Consider the following 16,081-nt stretch of genomic DNA (forward strand, 5'->3'; position numbering starts at 1 on the left):
TAAACAGAGTATCCATTTTCTCAAAAGCTTGTGCCTGTTGAGCATCAAGCTCTCCTTCAGGTTTGCCAAGAGTGGCGTCATAGCAACTCATGGTTTGACACTACTAGGAAAAACACTACCAGTAGCGTGGGTTTTTTGCATACCAGTAGCGTGGGTTTTTTGCATACCAGTAGCGTGGGTTCCCGCGCTACTGCTACGACGCTATAGCTAATTTTTAGCAGTAGAGCGTTTTTTACCATGCGCTACGGCTAAAAAGTTAGTAGTAGCGCGTGTGCACCCGCGCTACTACTAACCTAAAACCCACGCTACTACTAACCTAACTACTAGTAGCCCTCACTTTTGACCCACGCTACTACTAACAATTTAGGAATTAAAAAAATAGATGTAGTATTCATGAATGGTAATACGTCCAGTGCAAACCAAACCAACATCATAGAACCATCCCAATATCCATTTAACATCAGACACAACATCACAGAACCATCTCAAGATCCATTTAACATCAGACACACACAACCATCATCGTAAGGTGGGTACCTTCCCTAGTGGTCTACCACCTACCTAAACAGAACACTTCTCTAAATGTATCTACAAGGCTCGGAGTTCAGATGTCGTTGGACACGAATCCTCCCTCCCTCGAACGATGGCGTCGAGGTCCTCCACCTCGGCGACCTCCGGCGTCGAAATCACCTCGACGATCATCTATGCGACGTGGCCACCGGGCTTCACGGTGAAGTACACCTCCGAGTGGTTGAATAGCACAGCGCCACCGGGCCGTGCTAGTCAGCGTCAATCACGTCTACACCCACGTCGGGAAGTGAAAACTTGTTAGTACGCAAATTGCATCAAGTCAACGAAAAAGTACTATTAACAAATTCAAACTAAAGCCACGGCACTTATTTTGGGACGTAGGAAGTATGTCCTAGCACTTCTTTTTTAACCGGAAAAGATCTACGGATACTCTAAAGTTCCTCAGAAGAAACTAAATGATGTACCTCAGCTTCTTCCTGGGTCATACCCTCTTTCCATTGATGATCCATCAAGCCATACAGGTAACTGGAACCAGATCCTGAAAAAGGACAACAATAACATAGAAGTGTGAGAATCTGCACCTGGTATAGCATACACTAAAGCTGGATTAGCACAACTGTATGCTCGGTGTTTCTCAGCACTAAGTGCAACCAGATTGCATTAAACCAAGATAAGAAGTGTGATTATAACCCAATGTGTTTTACAAACCACAAGCAAGTAAGTGAGTACAAGCCTGCCAGACTGCACCAGGTTTGTTGTAAACAAGTGCTAGAAGCTACTCAAGGATGTAAATTCAAGTATAGGCAAGGAATGCTCCACATCTATTGGGGAAAGCTTACCTCTAATTGCGAATGGCTTCCTCAAGATCGTTCCACCAAGAGGGACTGAGTAAATTTGGCCCCCCTCATATTTATCCCATCCACCGACTATCATCCAACTTGCAACATGCTCTGGGCGTTGATAACAAATATGAGAAATGACATGATGTGTCTAAATAATGTGCCCAATCTTTTGCAGAAATATAAAACACTTACAAATCCAGAGCGACAGACGTAGACATTATCTATGAGATGACTGATCTTGTCTGAAGTACGGTTTGCCACATACATTCCTGCGGATTAAGATCAGGCAACAACACATATTACGTTCAGCAAATAATCCGAGAGAGCAAAACAAATCAATGTTGGCTTCCTTCAATTCGAGTGTAATCATTAAGGCTTTGTCCGGCATGTTGGCCAGCAGATCAATCAGAACATATTGTACTAAGCAATTGACAATGATACAAGGTTCAAAATGGACAAAACACAGCACAGAACTCCCCCAAGCAAAAGGAAGCACATACTCTAATTTTCACTGCCCCAATGATAACTATTCTGGTAAACCCAGATTCGTTTGCCTCTAATTCCATGGCAAGAGAACAAGGTTTGTCCATGAAATTTGGAATTTTGCATATAAGTAGCAGTACTTGGAGCTCTGATTTGCTAAACTACACGTGGTGGTAAGCTAAAGGGCGCATCTCCCCTTTATCGAATTATTAATAATCAGACTACTCCCGTCGACTACAGACAAACGGAGACGATTTCCCCTGACCTTGCAACTAGGTTATACCAGGGAAAAAATACTGAATTAGGAGAGGCGTCACACAAACCATGGCGACAGCAGCAGCAGCTGAAACATGGTACACGGGGGAGGTTGCATTGTGGCGACCCCGTGAATCCTCGTCTCCCTGCGGCGGCGGCGGTGGCGGTGGCGGTGGTTGTGGAGAAGGAGCGCGGCGTCCCGAGAAAAAGTAGACGGGGTGAGGTCGATGGTGGCTGCCCCGTCAATCACCTCCTCCCTACGGCGACAGTCATTGTGGGGAAGGAGCTGACCTTGGCGGCCCAGCTCGATGGCGGCGCGGATCCAGGAGCCCCCGATGTGGTCGTCGCTAGGGAGAGAAGTGGAGGGGGAGAGGATGGGGGCGTCGGCGTTGGCGATGGAGGGGAGGTCGGCTGTGGACGAGAGATCGCCGTCGGCGGTGGGTGGGTGGCCGGCGGTGGAGGGGATCTGGATCGGGGGTCGGGTGAATTTTTTTGGGATATAAACGGGGCGGGTGGAGGGTGGAGTGGGACTGTTGGTGGCGTGCGGTGAGGGTGGGAGTATACTAGTAGCGCGGTTGTCGTGCATGCGCTACAGCTATGCACATAGTAGTAGCATAGGTTTTAGAACCCGCGCTACTACTATGGTTTGTTCGCGGGGCACGGTTAGAGATATTTACTAGTAGCGTGTTTTTTTTGCCACCCGCTACTAGTAAGTAGTAGTAGCGCGGGGCAATATAGCGCGCTACTAGTAAGCATCTGTCTATAAGCTTTTTCCTAGTAGTGTGAAACCATAAGACTCTCTCACGCGCCACCTCTTAATTATAGTGGATACCCTCAAACATAGGAGGTTTCATGGAAGCAGCAAAACCACTCGGGGTAAATTGCCTATAATAAGGTTTTTGGATTCTTGGAAATATGAGCAATTTACCGAATGATTTTATTAATAGAAATATTAGATAAAGCATGACTAATATAGCAGAGATAAAACAAGTCATGTAATTTGACAGAGGGAAGGTAAATAGCATCTGCATATGAACTAGAACCGAACACATCTAGAACAGACACTAGAGCAAGAAGTTTTGACAGAACCTCTAACAGGAAGAGTATGAGAACATACATAACGGGAGTAGATGCACCGGTCTTAGGGTCGGTGTCCTCGCCAGCCATGTCGTCGAGGAGGTTGTCGACGTCTGAGAAGAAGTTGTCGTCGGAGTCCGGGGCGTCCGTGACGAATAAGTCAGTAGTCGCGTTGAGCGCTCCCCAAAATCCTTATCACCCTTCTCCCGTACAGGACTCAAAAGGTGCGGTTTCGGAGGCCTACTGTCCTGACCTGCGGTGCACGCGTCGGAGTCCGGGGCGTCCATGACGAAGAAGTCAGTAGTCGCGCTGAGCGCTCCCCAAAAACCTTATCACGCTTCTCCCATACAGGACTCAAAAGGTGCAGTTTCGGAGGCCTACTGTCCTGACCTGCGGTGCATGCCACAAGTCGGGATGGGGAAGATCATAGTAGCAGCGAAGTGCTTAGGAACTTTGTGGTGAGAGGAAGAGGATCTTCTGGCGGGCGGCGGAAGAGGAGCGCACGTGGATGTCCCTCTTGTTCTCATGCTCATAGAAGTGGGGAAAGAACCTCCCTTATAAGGAGGTCCAACTCCCACTAAACTAGCAGTATGGGACTAAACTTTAGTAGAATACCTTGTCTTGCACAAATGGGCTAAGTGGGCCTCTAGGATTTATTTAGAAATTTCTGAAATAGTTATTGGGCTGTCCTAAAATAGACTAAATTCCAGCAGTAGAAAGTTGGACACTTGATATTCTCGTTCGTTACGTTAGTCCGTCTGTCCCTAGGTTTTAGACAAGATTCAGTCCATCTATGCTTTTAATGTCAACAATTTCAGTTTCCGCAGCTAGCAAATCTCTTCTTGGTAGATAAGATGCATGGCTATGTACCGTATATAAGCATATATGTTATTAGCACTTACCTCAATGGCTCAATGCAATTTTTCATGGACCGACGAATATGCACTTACCTTGCCTCAAAGGAAATTTTATCTTCTTCTTTTTTTGTTTTGTATGCCCGAGCCAAATGTGCTTCTTTCAACATGGATTCTCTAGGCGGTCATGGGTTGCACTCACAATGTAATCAAGTGACAAGTTGCAGACACATTTCTCTCTGTGGATACAACAACAAAAAACAGTCTCTTGCTCTTATTCAGTTATTTGTGTTTGGTCTTAGCAGGTTCTTGCTAGAATCTGGAAATGCAATGACATTTCTGCTGAGTCATCCAGAATTCTTTGGTTGTTTCCATGAATTAATTACTTATGGTTATGTTGCCCGTTGATGTAGTATTTATTACGTTCGCTCTTCCACCGCCGCGACTTGTTGCTACGGTTTCGTTTTGCCTCCCAATCCTCCTATCGATGCGGCCGTGGAAGGCGAGAGGAAAATGATCACGCTCAAGAGCTCGGACGGTGAGAAATTTGAGATTGATGAGGCAGTTGCCATGGAGTCGCAAACCATCCGCCACATGATCGAGCACGAGCGCGCCGATAACGGCATCCCGCTCCCCAAAGTCGACTCCAAGATCCTCCCAAAGGTCATCGAGTATTGCAAGAAGCACGTCCAGGCCAGCCCCAAACACTACAAAAAATACACTTCTATGATGATACGTGTTTGTCACAGTAGGTCACATTTTTTGTCATGCATGCACATCCATGACAAATTTATGACAAAATCAATATAGTCATACCTGTGTTGTCGTAGAAGTATTCCATGACATTACCAAAATTATCATCACGGAAGTGTCCACTTCCATGACAATAAATCGCCGTCACAGAAGTGCTTTCGTCAAGGGTGACCGACACGTGGCATCCACCGTAACGGAACGCCGTTAAGCTATCGGGTCGGGTTTTGGATCCGATAACCCGTTAACAGCCCTGACCAATGAAGATTTTCCACGTGTAAAATCATCATTGGCTAGAGGAAACACGTGTCGGCTCATCGTTGGGATAGATGTCATCCACTCACTGGATAGAAGGCGCCTATGATATGTTGACACGTGGCACGGCCCAACAGTGGCCCATTCCTGTGAAAAGGCTGGCCCGTTTGACTTGGTCAAAAGCTGGCAGGTCGGCCCGTGGAAAGCCGGTTAACGGCCTATTCGCATATAGCCCATTTACAGCCCGCTAACCCAAGGCCCATTACACCCTATCTGAATTAGGCCCAGTAGTGTCATCTGGGCCGTCCAATATGATTCCAGCCCGTTTTCACTTCTGGCCCATGTATAGCCCATGACGTCTTTCGGCCCATATGAGGCCCTTTGTAACTCTTGGCCCATTAGCGCCCCCTGCTGAAACTGGCCCGTAATGAACAGTGTATTACTTCACACGCATTAATGGCCCGTGGTGAAACTGGCCCATAATGAATAGTGTATCACTTTATACCCATTAACGACCCGTTATTCCGTTGGGCCATTTCCAGCCCAAGTTAACTTTTGGCCTTTTGAGGGCCCATTTATTCTTGAGCTCATTTCCAGCATTCGGTTACTTACGGCCCGTTACTGTCATTTTCTGCTTGTGGGCCAAATTCAGCCCGTCGTTATAGTCGGCCCGTTTGTGGACCGTTAGTCTGTTGGGCCATTTTCATAGCATCACCAAATACGGCCTATTAACGGCCCGTTATGGTCAGCCCATAAAACGTATGATTTCCATTAAAGGCCCGTCTACTGCCCATTAAAGGCCCGTACAAGACCCATAAATGAGTCGGCGGCCCATGGATCCTACAAGACGTAGAAGGCCCATGGATCCTACGAGACGTAGAAGGCCCATGGATCCTACGAGACGTAGAAGGCCCATGGATCCTACGAGATGTAGAAGGCCCATGGATCCTATGAGACGTAGAAGGCCCATGGATCCGACGGCCCGTGAAGGGCCATGGTCGGGTGAGTTGGCCCCTGTTGGAATGATATAGCATATTCAAAGAATTATCCTACTCAATACTATCACCCCTAAAAAGCATACACTATACAACAAAGAGATCAAGGCATAGAAAGGTAGAATAATCCTACACTATACAATAAAGAAATTACGGCCGATTATACCCACTGGGAATTATGGTTCGGCACAGGTGATAATAAAGCATACACAAACAACAAATTACATACACTGGGCAAATACAGCTCATACATCATGGACGCGCATCAACTTAACTCCATTTGAACTATAATCTCTTCAGAAAATAGGATTCGCCGGATTCAGATAGCACAAATTTTAGTCTGCAAAATCTCCAATTCCTTCATGGTCACCTCAGTGTCTTGTTTCATTTTTTGACTCCTGCATCTAATACCTGCATGTCCAGTCTCAACTTGTTGATTATACGTTGACAATCATGTACATGTTGTCTTGCCACCTCTAGTTGATACTCGAGAACATCAGCACATTCCAATTCCAATCCATAATCATTCGGTAATGGCCATACTGCAATGCTCGTAGATCTTTGTGTTGATGTCACTTCATCCTGAAATGTTTCTGTAAGTACACATGACTAGGGCAAAAACATAGTTACAACAGTGAAGCGAACAAGACACTATTTTGTACTACATGGCAAAACAGGACTAACAATAATGTTACACGTCACTTTAAAAAAATGTTACACGTCATGAAGCATAAGCAGGTGATATTTTAAAAATTATAAAAAATATAGTCTGTGCAGCCTGCATACAGAAATCCCTCTTAGCTCACCAGAGGAGCATGATGTTGGGGCCCAATCAAAAACACAGACAAGTTACAAATTTAGACAACACGTTGCGTATAAGTAAGCAAGCAGTTGGCCATTCTGTGCCTCAATTAAATTCTTAGGGAGCATAATGAACAACAGAGGGTTTCATACAAACATACTACAGCAGGCAAAACTGTGCAATCATTAGCGTAGTATAAACTAGATTGTGAGCCTCATGCAATAATAGTTGGTTAATAGACTTCAAAGCTTCAGGCACACTTCGGCAGAGTAATTAAATGGTAAGGCCTTTAATTATGTCAATTAATAGTGATACAAGTACCAAACATCAGGCATGATTATTTGGGCATCTCATTAACTGAGGATAAATAAAAGCAATTGAAAAGAGAAAATTAACTATGCCTGAAACAAACAAGGAATTGAACTGTTGAGTTGCATACAGTGACTTACCTTAGCAGGTTGAAGAGGCTCAGCGCAGCTCCTACTTCTCTTGCAAGGATCCTTCCTAACATCTTATACTTGGAAATCCTCAATCTTATCTTCATTGCACCCCCTCTGCAAGGTGGCACAAACTAGTTACTCATCTCCTTGGAAGATAAATATGCATACTTTCCAGTCTATGAACACAAAAGGATGAGATTATAACAAAACAACACCACATAATGAAACATGCCACATCTCATGCACTTGCACACAATGAAATGAGCATTTACTATGTCTGCACTATGTAAAAACTAGGCATACCTTCAAACTGGATCTCCAGGTATCTTGGAGAGCCTACTGTAGTGTACAGCCAAACCTTTATGTCACCTATGAGTTAGACAAGGCCCCACTACAGCAGCTGTTAGTGTCAAAACCGGCAGATCTCGGGTAGGGGGTCCCGAACTGTGCGTCTAAGGCGGATGGTAACAGGAGGCTGGGGACACGATGTTTTACCCAGGTTCGGGCCCTCTTGATGGAGGTAAAACCCTACGTCCTGCTTGATTATTCTTGATAATATGAGTTGTACAAGAGTTGATCTACCACGAGATCGGAGAGGTTAAACCCTAGAAGCTAGCCTATGGTATGATTGTATGTTGTCCTACGGACTAAAACCCTCCGGTTTATATAGACACCGGAGGGGGCTAGGGTTACACAAGGTCGGTTACAAAGGAGGAGATATACATATCCGTATCGCCTAGCTTGCCTTCCACGCCAAGTAGAGTTCTATCCGGACACGGGACGAAGTCTTCAATCTTGTATCTTCATAGTCCAACAGTCCGGACAAATGATATAGTCCGGCTGTCTAGATACCCCCTAATCCAGGACTCCCTCAGAAGTCCCTGAACCAGGCTTCAATGACGATGAGTCCGGCGTGCAGTGTTGTCTTCGGCATTTCAAGGCAGGTTCCTCCTCCGAATGCAACGGAAGAATTTTAATACAAGGATAGTGTCCGACCCTACAAAATAAGTTTCACATACCACCGTAGAGAGAATAATATTACCACAAATCTAATCTGCTGACACGTTTTGGTAGTATGACATCACGCCACGGCCTGGTAATTATTTGAACCGTTTTTTCTTAACCAGCCCCACACATAACGCGAGGCGGTCTTGACACGTCTTGTCAAAGCAGAGATCGTGTTCCCCTTATTACGGGATTCTCATCAATACGGACGTGGGTAACCCAACCGTGCCTAGGAGTCCTAGATTTTAGGCAAGTCCCAAACGGCCACGAGGAGGACGCTTGACATTCACCCTCTTTATAAAGGGACAAGGCTTTTACTTTTTTCCCTCCCGTGCTCAATCGAATCCTTCCCCCACCTTGAGTTCTAACACCCAAAGTCCAGGTCAGGTGCTTCGGACCTTCAATCATGTCCGGATCCAGCCTTCAGGGCCGGTGGATGCCCTCCTCTGTCACGGAGGAGGACATGAAGAAGTTAAGGGAGGCCAGATACCTGACTGCCGAATTTTCGCATAGGCTGCCCACCCTAGGGCAGGTCATCCCTACTCCCGAACCCAACGAGAGCGTCGTGTTCGTCTCCCACTTCCTCCGAGGACTAGGCCTCACTCTGGATCCCTTTGTTAGGGGTCTTATGTTCTATTACAGGCTGGATTTTCACGATCTAGCCCCGGATTCCCTCCTTCACATCTCGTCATTCATTGTTGTTTGTGAGGCCTTCCTCCGCATTACCCCTCATTTCGGCCTGTGGCTCAAGACCTTTGATGTGAAGCCGAAGATGGTCGAAGGGCAGCACGCAACGTGCGGAGGTGCTCTAATAAGCAAAATTGTCGGGGCTCCATGGCCGAAGGGTTCCTTTCCAGAGGTGTCCGGATTGTGGCAACGGGAGTGGTTTTAGATCATAGCTCCCCAAAGTGCCAAGTGGGTAGCTGGCCCCACCTTTCGCTCGGGCCCTCCACCACAACTGATGTCATGGATTAGCAGGGGGCTGAGCTGGGGTCCAGCCAAGGATGTGCCTATGCTGCAGAACCGCGTCCGAGATCTCTTCGAGGGAGATTTCAGTCTGGTTATGGTAATGCAAGTTATGCTGGTTCGTCGAGTCCGGCCTTGCAAATGCCGGCCCCTCCGCATGTGGGAGTTCAACCCGGAAGGACCGCGCACTATTCAGAATTTCCTCGGCCTGACGCACGAGGAGATGTACAAATCGTTCTTCGGACCCCAAATTGAGTGTCCGGACACCACCGAGGACGTGGGCCTGAGCAGCAACCGCACCGCGGCCCAAGTACGTAATCCCCTAGCCGAACACACCGTCTTTTTATTTATCATGACATCATTCTGAAGAATCGCTCTTTGACCAGGACTAGATAACAAAGGCGAAGATGATCCGGTGTTCGGCCCCCCTTCCTGAAGGCTTGGACAATCCGGTGCTCGAAAAGATTCTCGAGCGAGCACCTCGCCCGGTGCCCTCAGAGGAAGATGAAGGGGGGAATAAAGAGGGCGAAAGCGGGCCTCCACCGCTACCTGTTCCAACTGAGGGAATGAGCGCCTCCGTGAGGGAGGATAACCAAGGGGAAGAATCTTACATTCTCTGGCCCCAGGGAAGGAAAATGACTACCTCTGAAGATCCGGAAACCAAGGTTTCCAAACGGGAGAAGAAATCTCCACCAGAGGGTCCTGCCTCGGAGGGTGCTCTTGCCGCATAATGTCCGCACGGGGATCAGCCCTCTAACGAGCTGTAAGTAATCAAAAAATACTTAATAGTGGAGATATCCTACCTTACTTCTCAGCAGGAAAATGACCGAAGTGTTTATCTTGTAGTTTGGATCTTAGCCCTTCTCAGCAGAGCTCGTCTTCAGGGGATCTTCTTCTGGAGATGGTGGAGAGCGAAACGCCTCCCCCGGATTCCCTAGCTCAAGGAGCAGGCGACCTTGAAGTGTCGTCATGGAGGGTCTCTCCGGATCCGGCGCGGCCAGAAGATAATCGTATGGTCACCCGAAGTCCCCAGTATCCGGCTCTTGAAGGGAGCAACCGAAAGAGTCCGGCACCGTCTGGCATGCGGTCGGACGTACTAAGGGATCTGCTAGAGCGAGCGGCTATCTCGGCAGAGCACCGTACATTGATGGGTACGGTGATGGAAAGGATTTTGTCCACCGAAAGCGGGTTTCATGAAGCCTTTATGAGTCTACTGACGGGCTTTGAGGTACGTGAAATGATATACATTTGTGATAGTACCACACAGTTTTAGGTGTGCCCTGTGTAGATAGTAACCCCTGAGACTCTGGTTGTCGTCGAGAACGGCAGCGAACAGAGGATCATAGTCCCAGGTAATAACCAAACCGCCTTTATGTGCAGGTGGTTGAAGCTCCGGTGGCTAGCCGAACTGATGGGTTTGCCGAACTAAAGCGGCAACTGGATGCAGCGGATGCCGACATCGAGCTTGTTAGCAAGCGGCTCGATGAGGCACAGGGTAGGTGATTTTTCTGGTGAATGTCACATAGTAAGAGCGGCGTGATGCCAGTATCTTTAATATGTTGTGACTGCAGATGGAGCTGCCACCGTGGAGACACTTCGGGCGGAGCTTTCCCGAGCCAAGGAGCAAGCAAGGAGTAGTAACGCGACCGCTTTGAAGGCGGCCGAAGAGTTAAGAGTCGAGAAGGCCATGCATAGCGAGACCAAAGGAAAAGTGGCCAAGATGACTAGAAAGTTGAAAGATACTGCCGACCGCTGCCAGCTTCTTGAAGAAGAAAACCAGGCAAAGGCGACGAACCTGGAAAAGGCCACGATGACGACCAAAGACACCCGCTCTGCAATGAGAGCAAAGAAGGAGGAACTGCGTGAAGCCGGGGATATTGTGGTTGGGAAGCCCTTTATGCTGCGGAGGAAGTTTGGAGATCCTCGGTATGCCCCTCTGGATCGGTTGTGGAGTTCGGCAGACGCATAGCTGAACTTGGCGGCGAGCGCTGTCGATGCGGCTGAATACTTCCGAGATCAAACAGATTGTGAAGTGGACAAGCTATTCTGGTCGCAATTTAACGTTCCAGAGCGTCCGCTTCCATTGACTGATCAGCTTGCCGAATGGGCCGAGCTCAATAGATTGTCTAGACTCGCCATGAGGTCTGTTGTGGATTATCTGTGGCTGGAAAGGCCAAAGCTGAACAGCTATTTTAGCTTGGTGCAGCAGTTCCTTGATGCGGTGCCGCACATTAATGCGATGAAGAGGTCGGCGTGCATAGAAGGCTCGCGGATGGCCCTTGCCCGTGTCAAAACATACTGGGCGGAGATGGATGCTACCACTGTTGCGGCGCAGGGTTCGGCCATAGGCCGAGTGGCTGCCGAGCACTATTTTGAAGAAGTTCTTGAAGGCGCTCATTCGATAGAGGCCCAGTGCTCGAAGAATATTATGTTTGAGTTTCATGTATTCCCAATGTAAAAACAATGTTTTATTAAATTTATCAAGGCTGTATTTATATTTTTGCCCGAAAGTATTATGATGCCTCCTGTGCGGCCGTTTATGTATATATGTATATAACCTGAAAGATTACAGTCGTCGGCTTCAGCCCCCATGCATATAATGCGGGGGTGTTCGCAGAAGACGCGTGTTCACACTTGATCCAACGTCTTGGTCCATTAAGGAGGTGATAGCGCAGCGGACTAGGCAACCGGACTATAATGCTTTAACACTTTCACTTAGCCGGAGGAGTTTGATAGTGGAGCTACTATATAGCCCCTGGTGGCTCCGCACTCACCCGAACTCGGGGTGCGACGTGCCTGGCCGGGAAACAGCCCTTCGTTAAGGCAGAGGAATCCTGAAGATTCTGGTAGGTCACCGAGTAGTTGACCAGTCTCACGCTATGTCACGACAGTCAGTTTTCGGCTTTCTCTACTGAGGTGTTCGTCTGGATGAACCAGGGCACAATCGCAGTAGTTCTCCTGGTGCCGCCTTAGCTGATAGAGTGGAACGTAAGGCAGCAAAACACAGGAGCTGGGCAAACCCAACATTTGACCAAAGACATGATTCGGAGCTAATGCATATAAGGCCAAACTCGCGACGCTAAACACTCCCTAAGGTATTCGGTCTTTATGGTGTGAACCGGGCCTAGACAATGCCCTTTCAAATAAGCCCCTGGTGTCCAGGTACGCGCAATTTTCTGACGTGGCCACATGCCAATACGTCAGCATCCTTCTCAATTGTACTGAGAGTTCGGGGGATGTGTATCAACAAGAGACAGTAAAAAAGGTTTACGCAGGGTCTTAATCTAAAAAGAATCCTTGGAACGAGTCCCTGCTGCACGTCAGCGCCTGTGTCTCCGTTGTGCCATATCCTGGACGGGTGTAGCACAATGGTCATCTGTAAAAGAGAGGAACTTAGTTGAGAAGTTGCCGTGCAAAAAGGTAGGTTGTACTAAAGAAAATATGTACAGTTCAAGATGAGTAAACTTGAGCCTAATTGCCACTTGTTTGCGCGCGTTGAGCCCCATGTATTGTAATAGGGGTATAGCCATCAAACCTGTATCAATTACATATAACTGCGCCGGACTTGTCCAACCGTGTCTGTGGTCTTAACGACATGTCAGATGCTTTAGTTAGTGAGGCCATTTAGTGTGCGGATGCCGAGGCAGCCACATGGTCTTCTGCACGCAAGGAGCGCTCAATATTTCTATTTACTGTAATGATGCCGCGTGGACCGGGCATCTTAAGCATGAGGGATGCATAATGCGGTATTGCGTTAAAGCGAGCGAAAGCTTCGCGTCCGAGTAGTGCTTGATAGCCGCTTTGGAACGGAGCGATATGGAAGGTTAATTTTTCGCTGCGGAAGTTATCGGGGAAGCCGAATATAACCTCTAGTAGCAGGGAGCCCGTGCAATCGGCTTCTGGGCCTGGCATTACTCCTTTAAAGGTAGTGTTGCTATTGCTAATTTTTGATGGGTCTATCCCCATGTTGCGTACTGTGTCCTGATATATTAGATTTAAACTACTGTCGCCGTCCATCAAAACTCGTGTGAAGTGGTATCCGTCAATTACTGGGTCTAAACCCAAGGCAGCCCATACTGCACGCTGGACACTTGCTGAGTAATCCCGATGGTCGAAAGTGATCAGTTGGGACGACTAGTGGCAAAATTCCGCGGTGATAGGCCCGGGGGCATGTGTCTCTGGGAGTGCCGCTTTGTTTCTCCCCTTTATTACATGTAACACGTTGACTGTTTTAAGTTCAGGTGGGAATTTCTTCTGTTCCCCAGTGCTTTGCTTGCGAGGCTCATCCTCGTCTTCGCTTGGTGTATCCTGCCCCTTATGTTCGACGTTGAGCTTGCCGGACTGCTTGAAGACCCAACATTCTCTATGGGTATGATTTGCAGGTTTGTCGGGGGTACTATGGATCTGACATATTTGGTCCAGAATCTTGTTTAGGCTGGACAGTTCGTCTCTGTTGCCTTTGGAGGGCGGCTTTTGCTGACCTGGCCGAGAGCTTCTGAATCCGGCGTTTACCGTTGTGCTCTTCGGGCTGTCTTCTTTATTCCGGCGCTTCTTTTTGTTGCGTCGTGATTTCCCGTTTCCGCCCCTGACTTCGGATGTACTTCTGTCGCTGGTGCTGCATCGGGCTAACCAGCTATCCTCGCCCGCGCAAAAGCGGGTCATGAGGCTTGTTAATGCTGCCATTGTTCGTGGCTTTTCTTGGCCGAGGTGTCTGGCGAGCCATTCGTCTCGAACGCTGTGCTTGAAAACTGCTAAGGCTTCGGCGTCCGGACAGTCTACTATTTGGTTCTTCTTAGTGAGGAACCTGTTCCAAAGCTTTCGGGCTGACTCTCCAGGCTTTTGAGTTATATTACTTAAATCGTTTGCATCCGGTGGTCGGACATAGGTCCCTTGAAAATTTGCCCGAAAGGCGTCTTCGAGCTCTTCCTAGCTTCCAATGGAGTTTTCGGGGAGGCTTTTAAGCCAGTGCCGAGCTGGCCCTTTGAGCTTGAGGAGTAAGTACTTGATGGCGTGGAGATCGTCTCCTCTAGCCATGTGGATATGGAGGATATAGTCCTCGATCCAGACCCCAGGGTCTGTTGTTCCGTCGTACGCCTCGATGTTTACGGGTTTGAATCCCTCTGGAAATTCATGGTCCAGCACCTTATCGGTGAAACATAGGGGGTGTGCGGCACCCCTGTATTTGGGTGTACTGTGTTGTTCGGATGTTTGTTGTGTTGTATTGCATACTGTAGTGCGCTTGCGTGGCCCGTATATGGATCTGGTTGCGCCGTCCTTTTGATGCGAGCCCTCGCGTGGATCGCGTACTGGCTTATGTGTGGCGTCGTTTGCCGCTCTATATTGGCCGCGAGGTCGTCTATCCGACCGGATGGCCGTTTTATTTTCTAATTGCGGGGGATCTAAGGTCCTCGTCGAATTCAGGTAGCAACTTTTGCTTCGGGTAGCTCTTGGTGTGGCGATTACCGCCGTACTTCGCTGCAGTGTTGAGTACTTCACTCCATCTAATTCTGAGTGTGTCTTGCGCAGCCTTGAGCCTTTGCTTCTGCTTTTTCAGACTCCTCGCAGAGGCAACAAGCCTTTGATGGGCGTTCTGTTGCTCTGGGCGCCTGTCCGGTGTGATGTCGTCCGGACTGTTATCTTTGATGGAGTCGGGTTGTTCGGTTTGATTCTCCGTGTTGCCCTAGTCGGGTGATGGTTCACCCTGCTCTATCGCTAGGTCTATGTGACCGCTGTTTCTGCCGAGGCGGGATTTGGAGCGGTGCTTATGCCGCCGCTTTGACTGCTTCTCAAGGGAACAACCCTTTGTTGCGTCCTTCTGTTCCTCATCGTTGTTTTCTTTGGGTATGTCCACCATGTATACATCATATGATGAGGTGGGCGTCCATTGCCCTGTGGGCAGTGGTTCCTGTTCGTCTCCTGCATCGTCGTCCATACCGTCGATGTCTTCGGAGTCGAGGTCGAGCATGTCGGTCAAATCGTCGAAAGTGGCTACTAAGTGGGTGGTGGGTGGGCGGCGAATTTCTTCGTCATCCGCACCCCAATCCTGCCGGACATAGTTCGGCCAGGACTCTCCTGACAAGGAGAGAGATCTTAATGAGTTCAGTATGTTGCCGAAGGGCGAGTGCTGAAAGATATCCACGGAGGTAAACTCCATGATCGGCGCCCAATTGGATTCGATAGGCACGGGCGCAGGCGGTTCGGAGTCCGTGGCCGGCAAAGGATCCGGCAGAACGGCATCACGACTCTCGTGAAGGGTAAGGTCGATATTTGGCTCGATCGCCGATGAGAGTGCGGCCTCCGTGGCGGGGTCTATCCACCCGCCCATGGAAGGCGCAGCTGGCTCCGAATTGAGGGTCGGAGCGGTTGCCGGCGCGATCTCCTGGAAACTGTCCGATGGCAGAGCTAGATCATGCTCATCGTGGCCGTGTGGCGCACTAGGGAGGGGCTCGAATCCGTCGAAGATCAAGTCTCCGCGGATATCAGCCGTGTAGTTTAAGCTTCCAAACCTGACCTGATGGCCAGGGGCGTAACTCTCGATCTGCTCCAGATGGCCAAGCGAGTTGGCCCGCAGTGCGAAGCCGCCAAATACAGAGATCTGTCCGGGGAGAAAAGTCTCATCCTGGACTGCATCACTATCGATGATCGAAGGAGCCATCAAGTCTAACGGCAACGACACAGAGGGACTCTCAATGAAAGCACCAACGTCGGTGTCAAAACCAGCGGATCTCGGGTAGGGGGTCCCGAACTGTACATCTAAGGCGGATGGTAACAGGAGGCTGGGGACACGATGTTTTACACAGGTTCGGGCCCTCTTGATGGAGGTAAA

The 16,081-nt window shown here is 48.7% G+C and overlaps 1 pseudogene; it reads left to right on the plus strand.

The window, feature by feature from the left end:
- The first annotated feature begins 4,229 nt into the window (after window positions 1-4,229).
- The window catches only part of LOC125537699, a 58,847-nt pseudogene continuing 46,995 nt past the window's right edge, over window positions 4,230-16,081 (plus strand).

Source organism: Triticum urartu, chromosome 2 (genome assembly GCF_003073215.2).
Source record: "Triticum urartu cultivar G1812 chromosome 2, Tu2.1, whole genome shotgun sequence".
NCBI lineage: Eukaryota > Viridiplantae > Streptophyta > Magnoliopsida > Poales > Poaceae > Triticum > Triticum urartu.